General features: G+C 44.7%; 1 pseudogene; it reads right to left on the bottom strand.

Moving 5' to 3' along the window:
• Positions 1-1201: 1201 nt before the first annotated feature.
• On the bottom strand, positions 1202-1296 carry LOC132487258 (U6 spliceosomal RNA; annotated as a pseudogene).
• Between the last annotated feature and the right edge of the window lie 6181 nt (positions 1297-7477).

Raw genomic sequence — 7477 nt, forward strand, 5'->3', positions numbered from 1 at the left:
GGCATTTTGAATAGTTTCAAAAATAATTTGTATATCGGTTTTTTTTGTTGTTGTTTTGCGGTACATGGGCCTCTCACTGTTGTGGCCTTTCCCGCTGCGGAGCACAGGCTCCGGACGCGCAGGCTCAGCGGCCATGGCTCACAGGCCCAGCCGCTCTGCGGCATGTGGGATCTTCCCGAACCGGGGTACGAACCCTTGTCCCCTGCATCGGCAGGCGGACCCTCAACCACTGCGCCACCAGGGAAGCCCATGTATATCGGTTTTTAAAATTTTTATTGGATTTCGTGAGTCCAAAGCTGGAATACACTGAACCCAAGCCTAACCACCTCCTAGGAAGATGCCTTCTTCAAAAGCAATTGAGGCAGCATTGAGTACACCTAGAACTCTTTCTTTTCACTTGTCCCACCAGCCTTCAGCTTGGCTATTGCATCTGAATGTTTTACAACACGTCATTCAGTCCTTCCTCTTCATACTCATTAATAGTAACCTCTCTTGATTGTGTTTTTCAATTTGCGACTGATCACCTTTTCCTTTCAAGAGCATAGAGTCATCTTTGACCTCAATGACTTCTGCTTTTCTGAGGCTGAACATCTTCAAGATTTAGGGTCAACCCCTCCTCTCTAACACCTGCAAAGGCATTTGAAAATGAGTCAGTTCCAGGGTTTAGTTTGTCTTTATTACACCAAATTTATTCATAATACATTATGCAGGTGTTTTGATGAGAATCCAGAAATATTTTGAGACACCACATTTCTCTGAAATGTGAGAATTTAAGACCACTGTTGTTCCAGGACAAGTCTTGTGAATAGAGCTTTTATTGCATTCATTTGCATTATTTTGTTCACTTCTCAGAACTCTGTCAATTAACAACAGCTTGATCTTGCAGTTGAGATAGCAGAACCCAGAGAAAATTCACCCTAAGTCACACACTTGGAAGATAATGGAGCCAGGACTAGACCCAGTGTTCTCTCTGCTAGGTCATTCTGCCTTTCAGAATTAAGGACAGATCAGGCAATAAGCTTGCTCCTGAGCAGGCACGTGACAGGTTCAAGCTGGAAGGGACCCCTCTCTGTATCTAATTCAACCCCACCTTCCTAGACATTCAGTAGATGTATCTAATTAGGAAAAAATGCAAATTATTTTGACTGTGTACCTATAAATGTTATCCCTGGAAAGAAAAGGAACATTTGGTAAATGTGAAAAAAATATGGGGAAAATTTGCATGTTATCCTTGTGTAGGGGCCATGTTAATCTTCCCTGTATTGTTCCAATTTTAGTATACATGCTGCCAAGCAATCTCCAGACTCTTTTAAAATGAATATATAATAGAAAATACCGAAGTATATCTCATATAGTGAAGATAGGTATTGTTTTGTGAGACTTTTGTGTTAGTTGTATGTACGTGTAGATATTGTGGGTCGTGATATAAAATGTATTCCATACTGTGGATTGTGCTAACAAATGTTGAAAAGCCATGGGTATGGTGGAAAGACCATGAGAAAGTGGGTTCAGTTACTTGATGCCAGCCATTCCTGTGCCAATAACCACCTGCATGAGCTTGGCCAAGGAACTTAACCCCTCAGGGCTTCCATTTCCTTATCTTTAAAATGAGCAGGTCGAACTAGATGTTTTCGAGATCCCTTCCTCTAAGATTGTATCATTCTGGCAATTGTTTCGTGGCATGAATGAGCCACACATGCCTTCCAAATGAGAAAGGTGGGTGGAGAGAAGTGACTGGAGCAGAAGGGCAACATTAGCCAGGTGCAGTCACCTGACATCGCCCCACGGCAACTGCTGCTCTGGTCCTCATCCTTGCCGCTTGTCCTCTTGCTGGTAGCACCCCAAGGTGCTGCTGCCATGAGGGTGTGAATGATGACCATGGTTAGATCCAAATTGTAGCCTGTGGACAGCAGTGGAGGTGAGGACTGCCAAACACACACAGCTGGTACCACGCTTGGCCCTGCTGGGTGCTCAGAAGCTGATCTTGATGACAGGCATGATAAATATTCCGAGGGGGAAGCAAGGAAAAGGCAACCTAAATAGAGCAGGTTGAAACTTAGGAGCCATTTTCCCTCTACTGTCTACATGGCCCTGGAATAACAGAGACCTTCCTTAGAAAAGAATAAGGGAGGGGAGCAGTTTCAGAAACTATGCAACATAAAATGCTTAGTACAACTCCTTTTCTGGTATAAATGAGTACTTAGTTCTGTGTAAAGGACAGGGACCTGTTATCACTTTTCCGTCACTTGATGCATAAGATGCAAAGTTAATTTCATGGTGGAGAAACACCCAAGAGGTTGCTTGCTTTCTGTTAATACAGAAGATATCCTTGACACTGGCACATAGGATATATATATGTGCGCACACACACACACACGAGAGCTGATAAATGCATTCCATGCATAAATTATTTGTTGGTCCTGGGAGAGCCGGCACTGTGACAAGAAATGAGATGTATCAGTGTGATATGCACATGTAGAAATTAAGGGAGTATTTTTCTTCTTCAGGTAGCAACATGCCAGAAAACATTCTGCCTTTGAAAAACAAAAGTACAGAGATGTTCCAACAATTGAAGGTTATAGTTTTGCACAATTGCTCATTATACATTGCATTTGGAAAAAGGGCATGGAGTAGACAGTCGTCTTTCCCAGCCTGGATCTCTCTAGCGCTGTTCCATTTAGTGTCGCCTGCTGGGTAAGATTTAACAAGATGTGGCCATTGGCCTGGTTGACTTGAGCCTTGTGTGTCAGGAATCAGATCAAGAGTGGGCTTTGCGGTCGGTGAACACTGTGTACTTTTGAAGAAATAATAAGTGAAGTCATTTTAGTATTTGCAGAGGGCACTGAACTGACAGCTCTGGGGCCCAAGGCCCGACTGCTGCCCAGGTGCACCATGGGTATAAACATGGAAATGACCCCACCCAGCCCCGCAGATAGATGAGCCTCTTACAGTCACTCCAGCTAGACTGAGGAGAAAAGGCATCCTAGTGGTGGGTCCCAGCTGGATCATGGTTATGCCGGAGGCACTGCCGGACAGAGTGGGGCGGAGATGTGCTTGCTAGACTCTCCTTTTGAACAGGTGACTGGGGAGATTTAAGAGATGAATATCTTTCGGGCCATGACCCACCACAACTGGATTTAAACCCATGAGTCTAGTGTGGGATGTTGATGTACCAACGTCTTCAGTTACTACGTTTACTTCCACGACAAAGACAAAACAAATTCAAAACCAAAACAAAAATACCTCCAAACAAAGTCCCGACAAAGGGGAAAAAAAATTCCAGCCCAGACTCACCAAGTGGCTGTTATTTTTGGCTGTGGGCTGGGCTGGGGAGACGCTCTTTGGCCGGCTGTCACTGTGCACAGCCGTCTGACTGGAAGTTTTGTGAGCCGGGAAAGGGATGGTTATATTTGGCCTCTGGAAGGGACGTTGCTGAGATAGAGAGGCAGCTTTGGATCATAGGGTTTGAGCCCATGCCAAAGGGAGGGAAAGCAACTCACCCATTTCCAGGTGAGGAAGCTGGTGGGACAGACCAGCTGAACCCTTTGGAGGGGCTGTTGGGGAGGTCTTCAGGGGAACACACCACACTCTTGCTGGGGGAGCTTATTTCAGCCCCATGAGACTGCTGTCCCTAGCTGAGCTGGCCAGGAGGGCTGGCATGGGCTCAGCTACAGTGCCTGCAAAGCAGGATTCACGCCATCTGTTTTCCTTTACTCAGCCCACGGCACTCAGTCTAGGCTACCTCCTGGTATTGTATTCATGGAAGTTTCTGCGTTGTTTTCTAGTTATTATTCACGTGTCCTGTGTCTTCTACTAGATCCTCAGTGCTTTGGTTTTACCTTTATGATCCACATAGTTTCCATACAGAAGGATGTTTTAAAAATCTAACACGCACTAGGTTGCCCTCTCCCTTTAAGCTCTGGGTTATGTATACATAAAATAAATTATTAAAACCTCAGTTGTGTTATAAAAAAGACTGACACTCGAGTCATGATAGAAAAACAAGATTATTGTTTATGAATATACCACTATAATATGCATTTTGTAAGGCTCATTGATTTATTTCCAATTCAAGAAACCACATAGACATACAAAATGGTTCATTAGATATTCATTATACCTCCTTAGCTGCTTTTAATAGAAGTGCCCACGGTGCCAATGGCAAGGTTGACATTTTCAGGGGTTGAATCGATGCTTGAAACTCATCAATTTCTTATAGGCAGTTTTGGTTTAAGGTATTTTGATGATTTTATAGAAATGTTTTACCCCATTAAAAAGCTATAACTTAAACTGTGGTGCAGGGCAGGCACACATTAGATGATAAATGGCTATGTGTAAGAGATTTCACATTTGTCAAATCTGCATTAAATAACTATATTTGAAATTGGTTAGAAGGTTGGGTGAATTCTCCAGGTGAAAATGACATTTGTTTTATGGATCCCTCTAAAACAATTCCCCCAGAGTTTTCATTTGAATAAATCACATCCAAGTTCAGCACTCTAGAAACAGCTAGCATTGTAGAGTTGCATTAGCTCCTTCTCTGTTTCCTCTTTTTAGGGAAAAAGGCTCAATTTCCTCATTTGTAAAGGAAGTGAGACTAGATAACCTCGAATGAGAATCTTTATCTCCTCTCATTCATTCATTCACTCCACATCTAGTTATTGGCACTAAAGAAGCAACATACAAAACCTAGACCTTGTTCTCATGGAGATGACATCCTAGGAGAAAGGCAATGCACAAATAAGATAATTTCATGGATTGATAAGTGCCCTGAGGCAGTACAGCAGAGTACTGTGATGGTAAGTTGGGCAGGTGCCCCTAGCCTCTCCGAGAAAGGGTCATGTCAGCTGAGGAGGAGCCACCTGAGTGAACATCTGGAGGAGGAGCATTCCAGGAAGAGGGGCCAAGGCTGTGGCGTGGCAGTGCAATACCGTGCTCCAGGAAGAGAGAGGCCTGAGTGTTTTCTTCGTGGATCTGCTTCCCCCGCCTTTAGAGCCGTCACTACTTTGCTGCATGAAAATGAATGAGGCCAAGGGGGTGGTGGGAAGTGTTCAGAAGGGAGGGAAACAAGAGGGTAGGGGACCCCGGGGTTGGGCATGGGCAGCCATGTCAGGGTAGACCAGGCTCTGCTACACTAATGAAAAACCCCGCATCTCAGTGGCTTAACCAAGCATAACCTGCCTGTGTCCTGTCTGATGAGGGTCTGACGGCTCCTCTCTGAGCAGGGAAGCAGATTCTTGCCATCACATGTCTCCACCATCTTGAAGTCGTTTCTTTTCAGTCTCATGAGTTGGGAGGGGAGAATGAGTGAAAGGCTGAATTGAATGTTTTAGGGGCCAGGTCTGCACTGGCCGTCTGCCTAGATTCCAGGTCCATGACACTAGTCTAACTGGAAAGGAGGCTGGAAACACAGTCTTCCTGTGTGCCGAGGGAGGAGTAGCTGAACTGGGGATCATCAAGCCAGTATCGGCCATAGAGAGAAAGGAGGAAAAGAGGGGACTCTCCCCTTCTCCCTGTGTCCTTGAAGACCTGCATGGCATATGTTCCTTCTTGGCCAGGAGTGCTGGCCAGTGGGTGGGGATGGGGAGGGAATGTCCTCACGAGGTAACTTCTTACCATCCCACTGGGCAATACACAGAGAAGAAAGGGGGGAAAATTCATTTCAAGCCTGGAAGGGAGGTTGCCTATATGAACGCCCCTAGTCTAGACTAAGTCATTTTACTGCTTGTTAAGAGTGTGGAGGAGAAGCCAGGATTGATGCTAGAGACCCCTTACTCCTATTGGCCCACCTTCAAGGCTTCCTTCCATATGACTTTACCCTATGTTAATCCAACTCTACTGCTCATACCTCAGACCATCCATTCTAGCCAGGACCAACTTCGTAAGACTTCCCATCCAACAGAGAACAGACTCCATCCCGTGTTCTCATCATTCTCCTGAAATGCCTGGACCCTCCTCTCTACTAAAGCCTACCAGTCCTTCTTATCTTTATGGAACCTTCCCTGCCTTCTCAGATCTCAGTGGAGTGCAGTTACAAAGAGGCTGGATGTCTCTTCCATTCAACTTTCACATCTTCTCAGGTGGGTCCCTATTAACCCATCCTTTAGAGACATCTCATGCAGACCCCATAGCTTCCTGGATCACTTCCAACAATTAGAACAGCCTCAGTTTTTTTTTTTTTTTGACATCTTTATTGGAGTATAATTGTTTTACAATGATGTGTTAGTTTCTGCTTTATAACAAAGTGAATCAGTTATACATATACATATGTTCCCATATCTCTTCCCTCCTGCGTCTCCCTCCCCCCCCCACCCTCCCTATCCCACCCCTCCAGGCGGTCACAAAGCACCGAGCTCATCTCCCTGTGCTATGCGGCTGCTTCCCACTAGCTATCTGTTTTACGTGTGGTAGTGTATATATGTCCGTGCCACTCTCTCACTTTGTCACAGCTTACCCTTCCCCCTCCCCATGTCCTCAAGTCCATTCTCTAGTAGGTCTGTGTCTTTATTCCTGTCTTACCCCTACGTTCTTCATGACATTTTTTTTCTTAGATTCCATATATATGTGTTAGCATACGGTATTTGTCTTTCTCTTTCTGATTCACTTCACTCTGTATGACACTCTAGGTCCATCCACCTCACTACAAATAACTCAATTTCATTTCTGTTTATGGCTGAGTAATATTCCATTGTATATATGTGCCACATCTTCTTTATCCATTCATCCGATGATGGACACTTAGGTTGCTTCCATCTCCGAGCTATTGTAAATAGAGCTGCAATGAACATTTTGGTACATGACTCTTTTTGAATTATGGTTTTCTCAGGGTATATGCCCAGTAGTGGGATTGCTGGGTCGTGTGGTAATTCTATTTGTAGTTTTTTAAGGAACCTCCAGACTGTTCTCCATAGTGGCTGTACCAATTCACATTCCCACCAGCAGTGCAAGAGTAGAACAGCCTCAATTTTGAAAATGAGATTTATTTTCAAGTATTAAAAGTCCAGTCCAGTCTAATGTAATACTTCAGGCTCATCTCCAAATCCAAGTTACCTACATAAGCTTAAGCTCAGGGACGTGCAGTTGGGAGGGAGGGGTTGATTTGCCATATTATCCTTCCTCTACCTCATTTCCCTTCTGGCTCTTCCATGATCCAGGTTGGTATTGGTGAGATTAGAGGAAGAGGGACAAAACATATATCTCACGGCAAGATTCCCTCTAGGCTAATATTGAGAGGCCACACGATGTCCTCCTTTCTGGTAAGAACCATTATCAGTTCTTTCACTGGCACAGTTTTGGGTACTTTGAAGAACCTCCTCTCACTTAGCACATAAACCTCACAGCTTACTCTTCTCTAGCCACTCTACCCATCTTTCCATTTCTTAATGTTGTCATGTTCATTCCTGCCTCAGAGCCTTTGCAGTTTCATTCCCCTCACCTGGAGCCCTGTCTCCATAGCCCCTTGCCTATGTAACTCCTA

The sequence above is a fragment of the Mesoplodon densirostris genome, chromosome 3, assembly GCF_025265405.1.
Source record: "Mesoplodon densirostris isolate mMesDen1 chromosome 3, mMesDen1 primary haplotype, whole genome shotgun sequence".
In the NCBI taxonomy this organism is placed as follows: Eukaryota; Metazoa; Chordata; class Mammalia; order Artiodactyla; family Ziphiidae; genus Mesoplodon; species Mesoplodon densirostris.